The sequence below is a fragment of the Pelodiscus sinensis genome, chromosome 10 (assembly GCF_049634645.1).
Source record: "Pelodiscus sinensis isolate JC-2024 chromosome 10, ASM4963464v1, whole genome shotgun sequence".
Taxonomy (NCBI): Eukaryota; Metazoa; Chordata; order Testudines; family Trionychidae; genus Pelodiscus; species Pelodiscus sinensis.
This window is the reverse complement of record NC_134720.1, coordinates 29,164,460-29,182,545: the sequence shown is the minus strand read 5'-3', so window position 1 is coordinate 29,182,545 and position 18,086 is coordinate 29,164,460. Positions and strand designations below refer to the sequence as shown.

Genomic DNA, 18,086 nt, shown 5'->3' with positions numbered 1-18,086 from the left:
CAACATGGAAAGGGAGGAACAGAGAGAGGAGGGATAAAATCCTCACACTCACCACAGGGGCAGCAAGTGGGGCCGGGATACTGCAGAGTGAGTGGTGGAGACAGCCACACCAGCACAAGACTAACTGGTTGGGGATGGGGCTCTGCATGTTGCTGGCCATGCTACCTTCTATGGGTAAGGTTCCCCTCCCACACCCTGCAGCTACAGGGCCTGGGCATCCCCCCCACACTGCCTTCGGGGCTTCCCCACTGCTCCACATGGATGCATGGAGATTTCTTCCCTGCTGTGAGGCTCTTGTGTGTCCTAGTGATTTCCCCCTTCCCCTGCCACTTCATCCGGAGTGTGGTGATTCCCTTCATTCCCTCTCCCTTGCCTCCTCATGGGGATTCCTTTCCCTCTCCCACATGGCTCCTCATGGGACCAGGCCATGTCCTCCTTACCCCCCTACATGATGCTCCTCCTTTTATTTCCCAACAAAATTCAACCAACCACTTCTGGGGGCCTGGACACCCAATTCTCACTAAAGTTAAGTGCAAATTGAGCAGCTTTGATAGTAGCTGCTCTTAATAAACTTTGATTCATATTTGACTATTGTCATGAAGATATTCAGCCAGAAACAAATTTATCCCGGACTAGATGTTTAGGAGACAGCTAATGTAATATGGATCTGAGTCTTTGGATATCTGAGGGTACCAGCCTTCAGCTGACCCATATTTGATCAAAGTATTCAAGTAATTCTCTTTGGACTAAGATCCCTCAATCCTGTTCTTCTGCCACCTTCTTCTGATAGTTGCAAGGAAGGAATTGCTCCTCATGTGCTCTCCACCTCATGCCCCACCTCACCCATCTTCAGGAAGAGGGGCCACCCAGACTCGAGAGAACGTCTCATTTTCCACTTTTCCAGACTTAAGGAAGGTTTGAGCATTCTCATCACTTGAGGCATCAGGAGACTGGCTTGCCAGGATCTTACTCCCTTTGCAGCCAGGGAAGGCAGCCAGACCACTTGAATAGTCACTATCTTCCTCCAAGATTTGAAGAAGGGGAGCAGTACAGGTGTGCATCTGATGGGCTTACACTTCTGAACTAGCAGTATGAGGGGCAGCTCTATGCCTCTGCCTATCAGGTGGATACCAGCTGGGTATAAAGGAGCACTGATTAGCCTGTCATTCTGCCTGTGGTCTAAGGAATTATGCTCTTCCGAATCACATTTCCTGTCCCTGAATCATGACTGATCTAAATACCATTGAAAATAAATGATGTTTGAACCCCGCTGTCACCAACTTAAGTATATTTGAGTTATTTATTAGTCACTAGGCCCACCTGTAGTCATAGATTTAAATCTAATCCGAATCAGCTATCACTGTAAGGGTCTATCTCTGAAGATGGTTCCGTGGAATGAACCATTGGCCAGTATTTTAGTGTTAGTGGTAGGGAAATAAAAGGTTAACTGGTTAACCTCACTCTTAATGGGTGAGACTCATTGGTTCGGGTTAACCAGTTGGGGCTGGAGCAACTCCCCGCTCATCCTGAGCGAAAGGTTTCTCCAGCCCTACGGGGCCCACTGCAGGCAGGGACTTCTTTGGCCAGCCAGAGGAGTCCATGTATGTGGTGGGCCTGATTCGCTCCCTCCCCACAGCAGGTTACATGCCGGGGATCCCCAGAAGTGGGGCTGGCAAGGACTTGTTCACTGTGTTCAAAGCTAATATTTCTTCTGCAGAGCCCACAGCCCCTGAAACCGATAAAATTTTTAGCAGTTACACAATTATCTTTGTTAACGAATTTTTACATCCCCAGTTAGACAGGTCAACACATTGCTACAATCTTCTGAAAAATGAAACACAAAGCTGCCTTAAAAAGAAACAGCTGAAAATTCCCTACCAGCACAGGAAGAATCAGGAATGGGACGTATCAGTTTGTGACGGGGAGGAGTCAGACTACAGTGTTTTAAGGTGATCACGGACTGGCTGAATGGTCCTTGAAACTGCTCAAACAAGTATAAATTTCAGCAATCCTGTGGCCACTCTGATTTACCCCAAGAGCTGGCTATTGGATTGGGGCCAAGTGAAAGATGGCTAAGAAGCCATACATGTTTGAGGCACTTTCCAAACACAGAGGAAGATATAGTCTCTGCCCCCAAAAAGCATAGCATGTTTTTTTTTCAGCCGGCCATAACTGATGATGTGCTGTCCTTCCAAAGGTATTTTTGTTTTGGTGGCTATATCTTAATTACATTTGAAAATATGCAATTTATTTGTGGAGGGAAGGAATAAAATTGGAATTTTAAAAATGTAGATGACTTTGGTTTATATCGTCATTTTACTTTCCCTTTAACCCCCCCCCCCTACTGTTCTGACACTTTATCATAAATATTAATATTGTTTTTTAAAAATAAATTAACAGAAGGAAGACCCTGGAACTCACAAAGCTACAAAAATTCTTTCTCAATAGTGTCCCATAGTGCATAAATAGGCAATATGTATTAAATACATGTAATAATATATGTATATCAAATCCACTATAATGGTTTACAGCTATGTCCCAGATAGCTTGCATGAGCCCTGATTTGTAAACTCTCACATCTAATTAGGATTTTCCAGAGACTGGGAAGGATGGGATGGTATCACAGAAACCCAGCTGGCCTATAGTATACCTGCCCTGAGGCTCTTCTACCTCATGCTGGGGCTGAAACCAATATTGCCTAACACTTAGTAGCATGGTATCATATTCAGATTTGTGATGACTTTCTTGATCTTTCCCTGAGTGGATCTCAGATGCAGGAGAGAATGAAATCCATATTTGTCACTGGAATACCTATTTTGACTAACCTGATTTATTACTAATACCATTAGCTCACAGACATTTACCTTCCCCATCCTCCCGCATTCCCCTTCTGTTCTGAAATCTGATTTGTCCTTTTCATATGTGTTCATTTTTTTAAATTGTATCCTTTTGTATAAATGGTTGTGACTATTTTCTTCCACTATTTGATCTGAGGAAGTGGGTCTGGCCCACGAAAGCTCATCATCTAATAAACCATCTTGTTAGTCTTTAAAGTGCTACATAGTCTTGTATTTTATTTCAGCTACACCAGACTAACACGGCTACATTTCTATCACTATTCTACATGCAAGGCACTACATTTAGCCATTTGGAATGGAAATCCATCAACCATATGAAGAAACTTGCACAGATACAGACAGACATCATCTTTCTATCCAAGAGCAAGAAGATGGACATCGTACCCAAAGGACTGAAAGTGAACAATCCATTAAGATCAACATACTATACTGACTACAGTGAAAGACTCTGCCTCACACTATCCAAGAAATTAAGGAATCACCTGATGAGTATTTTATACAAGAAACAGAAAAACATCAAGAATGACATTTCTAACTTAGAGAGTCTCATCTCAAGACAAACATCCACACCGACTGACACTTTGCAAGACTTTTGTTTCACCGGACAAGAAATTTACTATACACACTTCTATTCCCTACAACAAAGAAAACTTACTATTATCAATAAACTATAGGCTGGTGATATCTAAACAGAGAGAATTCAGTCATTTTTGTAGCTCTTTTCATTATCTCATACTCAGCCATTCTATTCTTCAGAACAATACACAGTGACAATCCTGGAATCTTATTATGTAGATGGAATTTGGTAGCACCATGTTATAGGGACTCAGAATAGATTGCAATAACACAATTCAGAAATGTATTATTATACTTTTAAGTGCATCAAAATATTCACTGTATCACATCATACATGTTCACAATGAAGAAAAGATGAAGTACACTTGTATTATCATACAACTTTTAAATGTTGCTTTTGTTATATATATTACTTGTTCCCTTACCTAAAATAATATAATTGGTGTTTCCCAGTAGAGAAACTTATAGTTTCCATATAAATCATGATGTAGAAAAACATTCATGTGGATGTTTTGTGTTCACTGTAACACTCTTTCATTATGGAGCTCAGATTTTTGTAATGACCTCAAGGCTAGGAGATTTTAAAAAGTTTAAGAGACTATAATCTGAAAGAATGATAGGATTATAAAGACTCTTTTTTTCCATTCATCCCAGTTAGTTGGAAAGATATAGTCCAATCCAACAGAAACCAAGAAACACAAATACCACAGGACCAAAAAAGGAATGTGTCAGATTTAAATTAATGAGGAAGAATGGAAGCATGGTGATAGATATAGGATAGATTTTGAGGTCAAAGTGGGGTAGCACCCACATTTTTACATTAGATTTGAATTTACAAAGTGTGTTGATTGAAATTATTGTTCGCCACAGACCTGGTTTATTTAAGGTACAATTTCCCATACATTTATCTCCTTTCTTTTCAAAAAAATTAAATTGCTGATGAGTTAATCATCACCTCTTGAAATGGCCAGATACGATGAATAATTGAAATGAAAAACTTTTTATCTGAATGTAAAAAAGGAACAGAAAATTATTCATACAAGTTTTTTGTACAGTATATCAAATTCAAAGATCTGCTAACTAAGGCATGTTAATTCAGTTTGCTATTTCTTCCCACTGTCCATCTTTCTTTCATCAAATACAATTAAAATTAAATATTAAACAAATTGCTATTCACGGTAATGGAACAGGATGAACTATATTATAATTTAAGCACACCTAAGTGGACTGAGTGAACAGATCAATTTCAGTGATTAAAGTAATCACAAAAGAAAGAGGAACAGCCATCTCATAACCTAAGCAGTTGAGGGAAAGAATATTAAAAGAACAATTCCTGTGATCAACATTAAGTTTTCATTACTGCACTATTTACTAAATTTATAAAGGGGGCTCATATTTCAATATAAAAAGGGCACCTTGGTTAAACAAGAAATGATCTAGGGATATTATGTAAGTGATTTTCTAAAATAGATATTTACTTAAGAGAAAATTAATGAGTATGTTTCACAGGAAATAATGTTTTCTGTGATGCTGAAGTTTAAAGGTGGAATCCATCAAAATAAACTCAAAGAAATACCGCTGGGATACTTACATCAGTATATTAAGTGCTTACAACTAGCCATAACAATCTTTACTAAATGGTTCCAAAAAGTTGTCAACAGGATTTCTGGTCTCTGAACATAAATATTGATAGTTTATTAAGTAGATTTATGAAGAACTGAGCTGATACAGTGTTCTACTGTGCTAGGAAAGAAAATGCATGAAACTCTGCTTCCTAAAGGCCCCTCACCACTATCACTAGGAAAGGTTAAATAAGCATAATATTTGTACTGGTCTCTTTCATTCTTGGAAGACTATGTAAGTGTTCTCATTAAATATTTACTATTGCCAAATTTAATCAGCCCTATTATTTCATGGCCGTTTTAATAGCATTACCAGTAATGCTTTATACAACCATTTAGCTTCAAAAATATTTGTTACAGGCTGCTACCATAAATCTCATTGAGCATGATTTTTATTTATATTATAGCTTCTTTACATCACTCTGGCAGAATAAAGGCGATGTAACATCTACCCTGCAGAGAGCAGTAAGGAGGTCTTATGGTTAGGTATACACTACAAAAATGGTATTTAACCATAGTGTTTTAATCTGAGTTAGGTTCCCTGTGTTTTCATTCCGGTTAGTTAGCAGTGTAGATATTGGTGCTTGGCTTTTAACCTGGGTTAACAGTTTGAGATCAAGCCAATAGAGCAGCTTGCTGTAAACTTGAGTTGCTCACCCACATTAAAAGTTGAGTTGCAATGTCTTCCCTACTGTTTTAACCCAAGTTAGCTAACCTGACACTCCCTTTTTTTTTGCAGTGTAGACATACCCTGCATGTAAAAAAACATCAGGACCGTTTTGTCTATATTGTTTCTGGAGGGTGGAATGGAGATAAAAGACAGATAATCAGCAAATATGGGTGAAATACATTTGTGATTGCAATTTACAATTCTACACAAACAATAAAGCAGAAATCGTGGGGTATGTCTACACTACAGAGAATATTGAAGCTGTCATTGTTGATCTTCCAGGGTTCAAATTAGCGGGTCTTGTTAAGAGAGCTAATTCAAATTGAGAGGGGCACTCTAGTCCTGCTTCCACTAGGAGTAAGGGAAGGCAAAGAGAGAGTGTTCTCCCTTCAATTTCCTGCAGTGTGGACAGCACCAAAAGTCGAGTTAAGGTACTTCGACTTCAGCTATGCAATTAATGTAACAGAAATTGTGTATCTTATTTTGATCTTGTCCCATAGTATAGACATATCCTTATGGTATATTGTTCACTATTTTTTATAGATAGATTGAGCTGTATAGCTATAAAAACACATTCTGCTTAGTATTGATCATCAAAGTATCCAGAAATGTGTGGTTAAATGCTGGCATTTCGAGACATTTGGCTGAATAGATCCTTGACTGCAGAATGGAAATTTGGGTACCAGAACACAACTTATTTTGATATTTAAGGTAGCAGCACTTATTCTACTGTGCAAAATTATTTTTACACCATATTTATCAATATAAAAATAGATTCTATTTGGCATCATTATGTCATAATATTTTGCCTAGGATTTTGCATGAGAAATGCCTCAACAGGACTTGGCTATTTTTGTGTTCTTGTCACTTCTTTCACTATGAAGAGGAAGCTGTAATCATGCTATCTTTCTCTGGTGGTCCAGCTGAAAGCACTCAGATGTTTGGTCAAGAGTCAAGTCTGAAATTCATCCATGTGCAGAGAATCAGTACAAAGCCAGCACACCACTTATAGCCTAACTCCTTGAAATACTAGAGGCTGCAATTCCTCCAACATGGGTGTGTCTAGACTATAGGGATGTTTAGAAAAAAATGGCCTTTTTTTGAAAAATATTTATCTGCATCTACACTGCTGCTGCGTTCTGTTGACAGTAAATTGAAAGAACACGACGGTTTTGTCGACCGTGGAAAACCTTGATTTATGAGGAATAACGCCTTTTTTCGAAAGTGCTCTTTTGAAAAAAGGCGCTATGTAATACAAATTGTGCTTTTTTGAAAGAGAGCATCCAGACTGCCTGTGTGCGCTCTTTCAAAAAAGCAGTTTGCTTTTTCGAAAGTACTGATTGTAGTCTAGATGCTCTTTTTTGAAAGTATCTTTTGAAAAAGCTTCTTTTGAAAGAAGCTTGCAGTCTAGATGTAGCCTATGTGTCCATACTAAAGTCTGGACTGGAGTCTCCAATGTAATATATTTTGCTTAATCCCATGAAGTACTAAGCCCTTTCCTTTCACTCATTATGAAAAAAGCTTTTGACCACATTGAATGGGAAGTTCTACCAGGTCTGCTAGGCACCTTCTATCCCATGTGACATGGTCTTTCCACCACCCTGAAAATTTCTCTTCTCTCTTTGATTGCCCAGATAACATTCAAGTAGTTGCTGTCTCCATTTGTTCAATGTTTTTGCAAGAACTATTCTTCCCCCCCCCCCCCACACACACCATGGTGGCTCCATGCTATAGCTGTTTTGTGACCCTGAATCAGTAAAACATCCCAAATGCCCATACTTAATTCAATGGGACTTAAGCAGGTAATCAAAGTTAAGCATGTGCTTAATTGCTTAAGTGCCTATATTTGCTGTGGCTCCATGCTGCATTCTCCTGAGCCAGATAGGCAAAGCACTGGAACGCCCAGTGGCGATTTGTTTCTCCTTCCTTTTCTGCTCCCATGAGCAAGGCCTGAGGAAGCCCATAAGAACATAAGAACGGCCACACTGGGTCAGACCAAAGGACCAACTAGTACAGTATCCTGTCTTCTGATAGTGGCCAGTGCCAAGTGCCCCAGAGGGAATGAACAGAACAGGAAATCATCATGTGATCCTCCCTTGTCACCCTTTCACAGCTTCTGACAAACAGAGGCTACGGGCACCACTGATATTCATCCTGGCTAAGAGCCAGTGATGGATCTATCCTCCATGAATTTATCTAGTTCTTTTTTGAACCTTGTTAAAGTCCTGATCTTCATAATATCCTCTGGCAAGGAGTTCCACAGGTTGACTGTGCTTTGTGTGAAGAAATCCTTGTTTTTGTTTGTTTTGTTTGCTAGCTATTAATTTCATTTGGTAACCTTTAATTCTTGTGTTATGGGAGCAAATAAATAATTTTTCCTTATCTATTTTCTCCACAACAGTCATGATTTTAGAGACCTCTATCATATCCCCACTTAGTCTCCTCTTTTCTAAAATGAAAAGTCCCAGTTCTATTAATTTCTCCTCATATGGCAGTGTTCCAAACCTCTAATATGTTTTGTTGCTCTTTTTGGAACTTTTTCCAATGCCAAGATATCTTTTTTGAGATTGGGGCAATCACATCTGCATGCACTGTTCAAGATGTGGGCATAACATGGATTTATATAGAGGCAATAAAAGATATCCCCTGTCTTATTCTCTATCCCTTTTTAATGATTCCTAACATTCGGTTTGATTTTTTAACTGCTGCACATTGAGTGGATGTTTTCAGAGAACTATCCCCAGTGATTCCAAGATCTCTCTCTTGAGTGGTTTTAGCTCATTTAGTCCCCATCATTTTATATATATACAGTTGGGATTGTTTTCCAATATGCATTACTTTGCATTTATCAACATTAAATTCATCTGTCATTTTATTGCCCAGTCACCTAGTTTTTTGAGACCCTTTTAAAGCTCCTTGCAGTCTGTTTTGAACTTCATTATCTTCAGCAGTTTAGTATCATATGCAAAATTTGCCACCTCACTGTTCACCCCATCCTGCAGATCATTTATGAATATGTTGAATAGGACCGGTCCTAATAGAGACTTCTGTGGGACACCACTAGTTACTTCTCTCCATTCTGAAAACTGGCCATTTAGTCCTACCCTTTGTTTCCTATCTTTTAGCCAGTTCTTAATCTATGAGAGGACTTTCCCTCTTATCCCATGGCAGTTTATTTTGCTTATCCTTTGGTGAGGAGCCTTGTCAGAGGTTTTCTGGAAATCTAAGTACACCATATCCACTGACTCCCTCTTGTTCACATGTTTGTTGACCCCCTCAAAGAACTCTAGTAGATTAGTAAGGCATGATTTCCCTTTACAGAATCCATGTTGACTTTTCCCCAACAAATTATGTTCATCTGTGTGCTTGACAATTCTGTTCTTTGCTATATTTTCACGCAGTTTGCCCAGTACTGAAATTAAACTAAGTCTATAACAGTATTTCTCAACCAGTGGTATGAGTATCCTTAGGGGTACTCGAGAGAATTATGAGGGGTATGTCAACACAACTGAAATTTGAAGAAAACTGAAATTTTGTTTTAAGTTTTACAGTGCTTTATTATTTTTGTACTTTTTACACCCAAAAATTTTATTGCCCACCTGACTATGATTAAGTTATTTAAACAAATGTGTTGCAATGGTAGAAAAAAATTTGCGTCTGAAAACTGTAGGTACTGGGGGTACTTATAATTTTTTTTTGAAAAGGGGGTACTTTATAAAAAAAAAGGTTGAGAAGCACTGGATCACCTCTAGAGCCCTTTTTGAAAATTGGTGTCACATTAGCTATCTTCCAGGCATTTGGTACAGAAGTTGATTTAAAAGATAAGGCTAGATAAGGCAACCAGGAGGGAAGTGGAAGGGGAGGAGCCAGAGAGTGACTGAGTATAATCCCCAGTCAGCTAGCGAGGGTAGGTGAGTTTGTAGCAAACAAAAAGCTCGGTAAGTAGAAGGTGGTGAGAAACTGGCATAGACAATAAAAGGCATGGGTGATTGCACAAGTAAGGATCTCCAGTTGATTTGTGACCAAAGAAGGAGTCCCCAGGTAAGGGGCCTGAGTGAGGACCTTGTCACAAGACAAATAGGAAAGTCAGTGGAAACTCATGCTCTGCAAACAGCTGTTTTTCTTTTCCTTGAAAGTGTTCTTTTTAAAATAACCTTAATGGGACTTCTTTTTTCCCCCTCCTGTTTATGAGAAGTCCTGCAGGGATACTTTGCCAGGAATATAGGATACAATAGACAATGTTTTCACATGAGGGTGCTAAGCACTCAGCACCCTAAGGGACCTAAATAAGAGAGTGGATGTTTTGAGGTGCTGAACAGTTGGCACTGAGGTCAGTGGGAGCTGTGATTTCCCAACACGTCTGAAAAGTGTACTCCCCTCAGTCTTAGTATAATGGAACCCACCGACATGGGGGGCAAAGTGTGCGATTGCCCCAAGGCCCGATGCTCCCAGCCACCACCACCGCTTCTGTGGCAGTGGCTGGAGCTCTGGGCCTTTAAATTACTGCTGGAGCACTAGACCACCTCTCCACACACTCTGTGTGGCTCTCAGGGCTGGAGTGGGGGCAATGCCACAGTTTGTGAGGTGCTGAGGGCTGGCTGCCCTCAACCCTGTCCCTTCCATCCAGGGCCCCACCCTTTGTGGGGAGCTTGGCGATGGGGGTCTTCCATACCTTGGCCAGGGCCCACAGAAACTGTCAGCCCCCCTGAGTATAATACACATGTGAAAGTGTCTCTGCAATTTCACCACTATATCTGGAGGTTTCTAATAGTGCCAATTTTTTTCCAAAATATTCTCTTCTAGAGTTTTTCTATACTCTCCCATGGAAAAGAAAAGCAATTCCAGAAGGTCTGAAAACCTGCAATAGATTAACTCTTCAATGGTGTGAAATTCCCTGTGAACATATGACTCCAGTACATCCTCCTTTGACAGGATTAATAGCCTAGGGAATGGGGGAAGCTGTAGACATGATACATTTTAATTATAGTATGGCTTTTGACATAGTCCCATATGACTTTCATATAAGAAAACTAGAGAAATGTGGTTTAGATGAAATTACTATAAGTTTCGTGAAAAATGGTTGAAAGACAGTGCTCAAGGACTAGTATCAATGTTTTTCTGTTAAACTGAGAGGACGTATTCAGTGGGGCCCAGCAGGAGTCCATACTGGCTCCAGCACCATTCAATACTTTCATTAATGACCTGGATAATGAAGTGGTAAATTTGAATATAAATTTGGATATTAAACCAAGTTGGGAGAGGTTGCTAGCACTTTGGACAATGGAGTAGAATTGAAAATGAGCTGGAGAAGTTGTAGAATTGAACTGAAATCAACACAATGAATTTCAATAAAGACAAGTGCTAAGCACTACACTTAGGAAAGAAAAATCAAACGTAAGAGTATCTGGATTAGGAGAAGGAGCTTTAAAAAAGATTTAAAAAAAGATCCATTGGGTTATAATGGATCACAAATTGAATATCTTGACAATGCGATGCAGTTGTGAAAAAGGCTATTATTATTCTGGGATACATTGTTAGAATTTTTGTATGAAGCATACTGTGATGGAAGATAATTGTCCAGCTCTACTCAGTACTGGTGAGTCATCAGCAGGAGAAATGTGTCCAGTTTGGGGACCACACTTTAAGAAAGATGTGGACAAATTGGAGAGAGCTCAGAGGAGAGAAAGAAAAATAACCATAGAACTAAAAGGAACACTGAGAGGTCATCAAGTCCAGTCCTTGAACTCATGGCAGGATCATGCACCATCTAGACCATCACTGGCGGGCATCTGTCTAACCTGCTCTTAAAAATCTCCAATGATGGACATTCCACAACCTCTCTTGGAAATTTATTGCAGTGCTAAATCATCCTGACAGGAAGTTTTTCCTAATGTTCAATCTAAACCTCCCTTTCTGCAAGTTAAGCCCATTTTCCCCCCTATGATCAAAGGTTACAGAGAATAATTTTTCTCTCTTCCTAGTAACAACCTATTAGATACAGAAAGCTATCATCATTTCCCCTCTTGGTCTTCTCTTCTCCAGACTAAACAAACACAGTTCTTTCACTCTTTCATCATAGGTCATGCTTCTAGACCTTTAATCATTTTGTTGCTCTTCTCTGGACATTCTCCGATTTGTCCACATCTTTCCTAAAATGTCACACCCAGAACTGGACCCAATACTCCAGTTGAGGCCTAATAAGCACAGATAAGGTTGGGAAAACCTAACCTTCTAAGGAAAAGTTAAAATATTTGCACATTTATTCTTGAAAAAAGAGGACTGAGGGGGGATTTGATAAGTCTTCAACTATGTTAATGTCTGTCATAAAAAAGGGAAGTGATCAATTGTCCTGAAGGTAGGATAAGAAATAATGAGTTTAATGAGCAGCCAGGAAGATTTCAATCAGATATTAGAAACTGTAGAATCCCCGTCATTGAAGATTTCCGTTATAAGCATTTTCAGAAAAGAGCATCTAGATTGGCACGGACGCTTTTCCGCAAAAGCACTTTTTGCGGAAAAGCGTCCGTGCCAATCTAGACGCGCTTTTGCGCAAAAAAGCCCCAATTGCCATTTTAGCCATCGGGGCATTTTTGTGCAAAACAGTATTGTCCTGTCTACACTGGCCCTCTTGTGCAAATGATTTGCACAAGAGGGCTTTTGCCCGAACGGGAGCAGCACAGTATTTCTGCAAGAACACTGACCATCTTACATGAGATCGTCAGTGTTCTTGCGGAAAGTCAAGCAGCCAGTGTAGACAGCTGGCAAGTTTTTCCGGAAAAGCAGATGATTTTGCAGAAAAACTTGCCAGTCTAAACACAGCCGGGATGTGTGAAACTAATTGTTCCTTCCTAAGTGGAGTACTTTGCATTTGTCCTTATTAAACTTCACTCTATTTACCTTTGACCATTTCTCTAGTTTGTCTAGATCATTTTGAATTATGGACCTATCCTCCAAAGCACTTGCAACTCCTCCCAGCTTGGTATCATCTGCAAACTTAATAATCATACTCTCTATGCCATCATCTAAATAGATGAAGATATTGGACAGAACTGGTCCCAAAACAGACCCCTGCAGAACTGTCCTTGTTATGCCCTTCCACCATGATTGTGAACTGTTAATAACTACTCTCTGAGAACGGTTATCCAGACAGTTATGCACCCATCTTATAGTAGCCCCATCTAGATTGTATTTCCTTAGTTTATTGAGACCGTGTCAAGTGCCTTACTAAAGTCTAGGTTTACCACATCTACTGCTTCTCTCTTATCCACAAGACTTGTTATCCTATCAAAGAATGCTATCAGGTTGGTTTGATGTGATTTTTTCTTGAAAAAATCCATGCTGGCTCTTACCTATCACCTTATTATCTTCCAGGTGTTTGCAGGCGAGGTCCTTAATTACTTGCTCCATTATCTTCCCTGGAACAGAAGTTAAGCTGATTGGTCTGTATTTTCCTGGGTTGTTCTTATTTCCTTTTTTATAAATGGGCACTATATTTGCCCTTTTCCAGTCTTCTGGAATCTTTCCTGACTTCCATGACTTTTCAAAGATGATAGCTAAAGGCTCAGATACCTCCTCTATCAGCTCCTGGAGTATTCTAGAACGCATTTCATCAGCTCCTGGTGACTTGAAGACATCTAACTTTTCTAAGTAATTTTAACTTGTTCTTTTTTTTATTTTAACTTCGAAACCTACCCATTTCTATTAACATTCTCAATGTTAGACATTCCATCACCATCAATCTTCTTGACAAAAAACAAAACAGAGTATTAGTATTATAGGTAAAGCCATGCCAGGATACTGGGGCTATGTCTAGATTACATTCCTCTTTCAAAAGAGGAATGTAAATGAGACAAATTGAATGTTCAAACAAAGCACGGATTTAAATATCCCATGCTTCATTGACATATTTGTGTCAGAACGCTTTTTTGAAAATGGGTTTTTTGAAAGTGAAAGCACAGTCTAGATGGGGTTCTTTAGGAAAAAAACCCTTTTTTGAAAGAACTTGTACTCCTCATATATTCAGGAGTACTATATGGTGTACAGGAGAGCCAACAGCCCTGCCAGGTTCCTGGGCAAGGTCAGGAGGGCCCAGCTCTGTGCTCCCAGAAGGGGCAGAGGCTCAGGCAGAAAGATTGGGCTGAGGGCAGCCAGCCCTCAGCACCATCCAGACCATGGAGTCCCCCCTTCACTGCCTGGATCACACCACCCAGCACCTCACCTCTCCAGACAGCCCTAAAAGCTGCCTGGAGCATGCCAGGCAGCTTTTGTTTTTTACAGTGCAAACATTTGTAATAAAATAAATATAAAGTGAACACTGTACACTTTGGCTATGTCTACAATGGCATGATTTTCCGGAAATGCTTTTAACGGAAAAGTTTTCCGTTAAAAGCATTTTCGGAAAAGAGCTTACATGAGATCGTCAGTGTTCTTGCGGAAATTCAAGCGGCCAGTGTAGACAGCTGGCAAGTTTTTCCGCAAAAGCAGATGATTTTGCGGAAAAAATTGCCAGTCTAAACACAGCCTTTGTATTTTATGTTGTAATGAAATCAATATATTTGAACATGTAGAAAACCTACAAAATTTTCAAAATGGTGTTCTATTATTTTTAAAGGTGAGATTAATCATGATTAATGTTTTTAATCATGAAATTAATCACAATTTTCAATCCATTAGTCCTAGAAATAAGGCATACATTTTAAAACATTAAATGTTATTAATCCATGAAAGAATTTACCAAGCGTGTGGTGGATTCTCCATACTGGAAATTTGAAAATCAAGATTGGATATATTTCTAAAAAAAATATTTCAGGGAGTTACTATAGCTTGGACACAGGAGATCGGGGCAGATGATCATACTGAGTCTACACTGATACTGCCCTTTCCAGGTATGTCTACACAGCACCCTAAACTCGAAATAAGATACGGATTTTGCACTACACAAATTGTGTATCTCATTTCAAAACGATTTCAAAATAGCTTATTTTGAAATTTGACACATCTACACAATGCCAAATTTTGAAATAACGTGCTTTTTCAAGCCATCTCTTAACCCTTGTGGAATGAGGTTTACCAATACATAGCGCACCCATTATTTTGAAAAATATTTAGAAATAACAGGCACTTGTGTAGACGAAGGGTAGTTATTTTGGGTTACCTCCAGTATCCCTTAATAGTTATGCAGTATAGATGTACCCTCCAAAGAATTCCACCTGGGGAGGACACCTCTGAAATCCTCATGCAGTAAAATTCTCACTCTTGAGACTGCAATACACAATTCAAGGGTGATGGTTTTTGGCAGTTTGCACCAATGAGTTTTCATTCCAGGTGGATATTATATGTATATATGGGGCCCATCTGTGGACTAAGTAGATAAAGACAGTGCAGCAGCCATTGTTTTCTCACTTGAATGTGAAGAATGTTCACAAGTAGTTCTATTAAATGGTATGACTACTGATCCTTTATTTAAGTGTGTAGTGTTCATGTGGGTAGACTTTCCACACACCTTTCCAACATAATCATTTTCCATATGATTTTTTCTTCAGAAAGTAATTTTGGGGAGTGGAGAGAAATGTCTATTATTTTAGGCTCTGAAACCAAGAAATAGTAACCTTGTAGTGAAGAGAAAGCATGTTAACAGTGTCCAGTCATGCTATAAAATATAGAGAATACAACCAAACACTGGTGCATAGCAAAGAGGTCCCAAATCATCTCTGAAAAAGAACCAGCTGTCTTTTTTTCCTAATAACAGACTTCCCACCAAACTCTGATAACAATAAGCTATCAAGTGTCAACACTTCATTGAGTATTATGACAAGTGTATCCTGCAGAAAATGAAATGTTTGTCCCTTCCTCTTATCTACTAATCACTCTCAGGGTATTGCTTCTTATTGGCTATTGGATCTGGAGCAATTTAGATGAACAACCAATGAAATTAGGTTAATCATGTGATGGGCGAAAACATAAGTAAGATTTCCAGTCCTGCTTCAATGGTTAGTTAAATAGGAACCAAATCCATTGCGTATGCTGACATGAGACCAGCCTGAGATCCCTAACACAATATCAATGCTTGGTCACAACCAGCTTGAACCGATTTGTAGCCAAAGACCTGAATATGGAAGAATCTGTATCCTGTTTCAAAGTCAATGCCTTATAATAGACCTGTTAAACAAAATGTTACTGAGCTGCTATATTTACATCATGTGTGGATCCTTTTTTTCCATCTGGATAACTGTGTACTTATCACTGCAAGTTCTTGAAGATCAGGTAGTGAAAGGTATTTCAGATTTAGACAAAAGAAGATTGAGCAAGTCATATGATGCAGAATTCAATGCTTGAATGCTATTGACAGCAGGGATGGGCTGCAAGGACTTCAGAAACAATTGGGACATCAATCTTAAAGTTTTAAATCTAATACCAAATGGGATTACCTGGTATTATAAAAAAGTTCAAAGTCTCTTCTGATGGCCCTGATGTTCTGTCTGTCACTTACCTTGGGTTATTTCTCAGCAGAGCATGATAGGCTGTTTCCCTTTGGGATAACAAGTAGGTATGGAGGGCTCCCTATGGGGTGACTGTAGAATGTCTGGCATTTCAGAGCTGGAAATGGCTCACGTGGTTAGCAACTGACACCTCCTGATTAGATGTGAATGCCAGAAGAATTGAAATCCCTAAAATGGTCAGTTGGTTTCTTCCTCTGAAATATTTCCACTTTTATTCTTTCTCCGGCCATAGTCTTCAGCACACCAGTCATTGTGATGTACATAGCTCCCTTCCTCTCTGGTCCTACTGGCAGACAAGAGTGTCCATCGACGGCTATTAGCCAGGATGGGCATGGTGTCCCCAGTATCTGGGAATGGATGACTGGGGGGGGGGGGGTGCAACTCACTTGATTGCTTGCTCTGTTCACTCCTTCTAGGGTACCTGGTATTGGCCATTGTTTCAAGACAGGATAATGGGTTAGATGGACCTTTGGTCTGATTCAGTATGGCCATTCTTGTGTTCTTATGAAAAGGAGGGCTAGATTCTGAGTTAGGAGAATATATCTGGGGGAACGAGCCATCAGAACAGTAGAGTCCTAAGATCGGCTTGCTCTGCTTGTACTTAAAGCGAGCCTTAATAAAAAAAATACAGACATCCCCTAGTTTCATTGTCAGGGACGTCAGACTCCCAAGAGCAGAGAACTTCCATTTCCCATTGGAGTGCAAGCAAGAAACAAGGGGAAGAAGTGTGTGTGTGGAGACCGGGGAAGGGGAGAGAGAGAGTCTTACAGATACAGGAGCTTTACCATGCCTGACTCAATGCTGAGTGATGCCAAGTACAGTACCTTCCATTCTCAGATGCTCTATTGGGATTTGAGCAGAATTCAACACCTTGGGGGAAACACTTGTCATTGCAGAAAAACAGACCCAGAGATTATGCTGAGATTTTGTGTAAATTAATCTTTCACACTAACTTTTCTGGCGTGGCTCATTTCTTTTCTTTTGGAAGACATGGTGAAGTGGGAAATATAATTGGTTTCTCTTTCTTTTCTCCCCAATTCCTTTCCCCGCCTTCACCTTCCTTGCCGTGCAATGCTGTATGAGCGGCAAGAGTGCCCTCAGATGCTAGCCTTATTTTTGTATCTCAGATATGCTCCTGTCATGCATAGTCCTCAATGATATAGATTGCCTTACTGTTTTTCCTTTCTTTTCAATGCAGACAGCTTAGGTGAGTGTTCTATTGCTGCTGTAAACAAGCAACACATGAAAAAAACGTAGTTTTCAGCATGTTTATGAGATGCAGAGGTCAGTGAAAGGGAGGTGTGATTTAGGGCTCCTGATTCTCTTCCCAGCTCATTCTTTGGTGGCAGCTATACTTTTAATGCATTGTATATTAGCCCAGGGACAATTGTACGAGCATAGCTTTCATAACCACATGCCAGCAGGGTAAAAGAGTAGATATAGTGCATATAATAGTTGCTGGAAATTACTTTAAAGTTCCTTCGGAAGTCAGTGGGAATTATTAAAATCATTGTATTTTGAACTGTGACAACCTTTTACTACTTAAGATTGTAAGTCTTTTATGCAAATATTTTAACTAATGTAGCAAAATTAGCTTACAAAACCATTTTTATATTTGTAAAGACAATACTTTACTCACTGACAATTCCCATTAGAGCCTAGTTAACACTGATACAGTATTGCTCTATTGCATTAAATTTGTTTTACATGTTAAACTATGGAAAATGGCTGTTATTAAACACAGATGCTGTGAACTGTTTACAGAGATTTAAACTCTGTCGCACTAGGGTGAGGTGCCAGACCATTTCAAACCATTCCAAGTACAGAAGGCAAGGGAGATGTTAAAAACTTTAAGACAGTG

General features: G+C 39.5%; 1 long non-coding RNA gene across 3 annotated transcripts in view; it reads left to right on the top strand.

Annotated features, from left to right (window-relative positions):
• Positions 1–18,086, top strand: part of LOC112545862 (uncharacterized) — a 69,206-nt gene that overhangs the window by 29,342 nt on the left and 21,778 nt on the right. The window contains exon 1 of one of the 3 annotated variants that reach the window (XR_012906249.1): positions 13,094–13,165. The exons of the other annotated variants lie outside the window; for them this stretch is intronic. This is a non-coding gene — a long non-coding RNA (uncharacterized LOC112545862). Of the gene's footprint in view, positions 1–13,093; positions 13,166–18,086 lie in introns of those variants that run through there. 3 annotated transcript variants of the gene reach the window in all.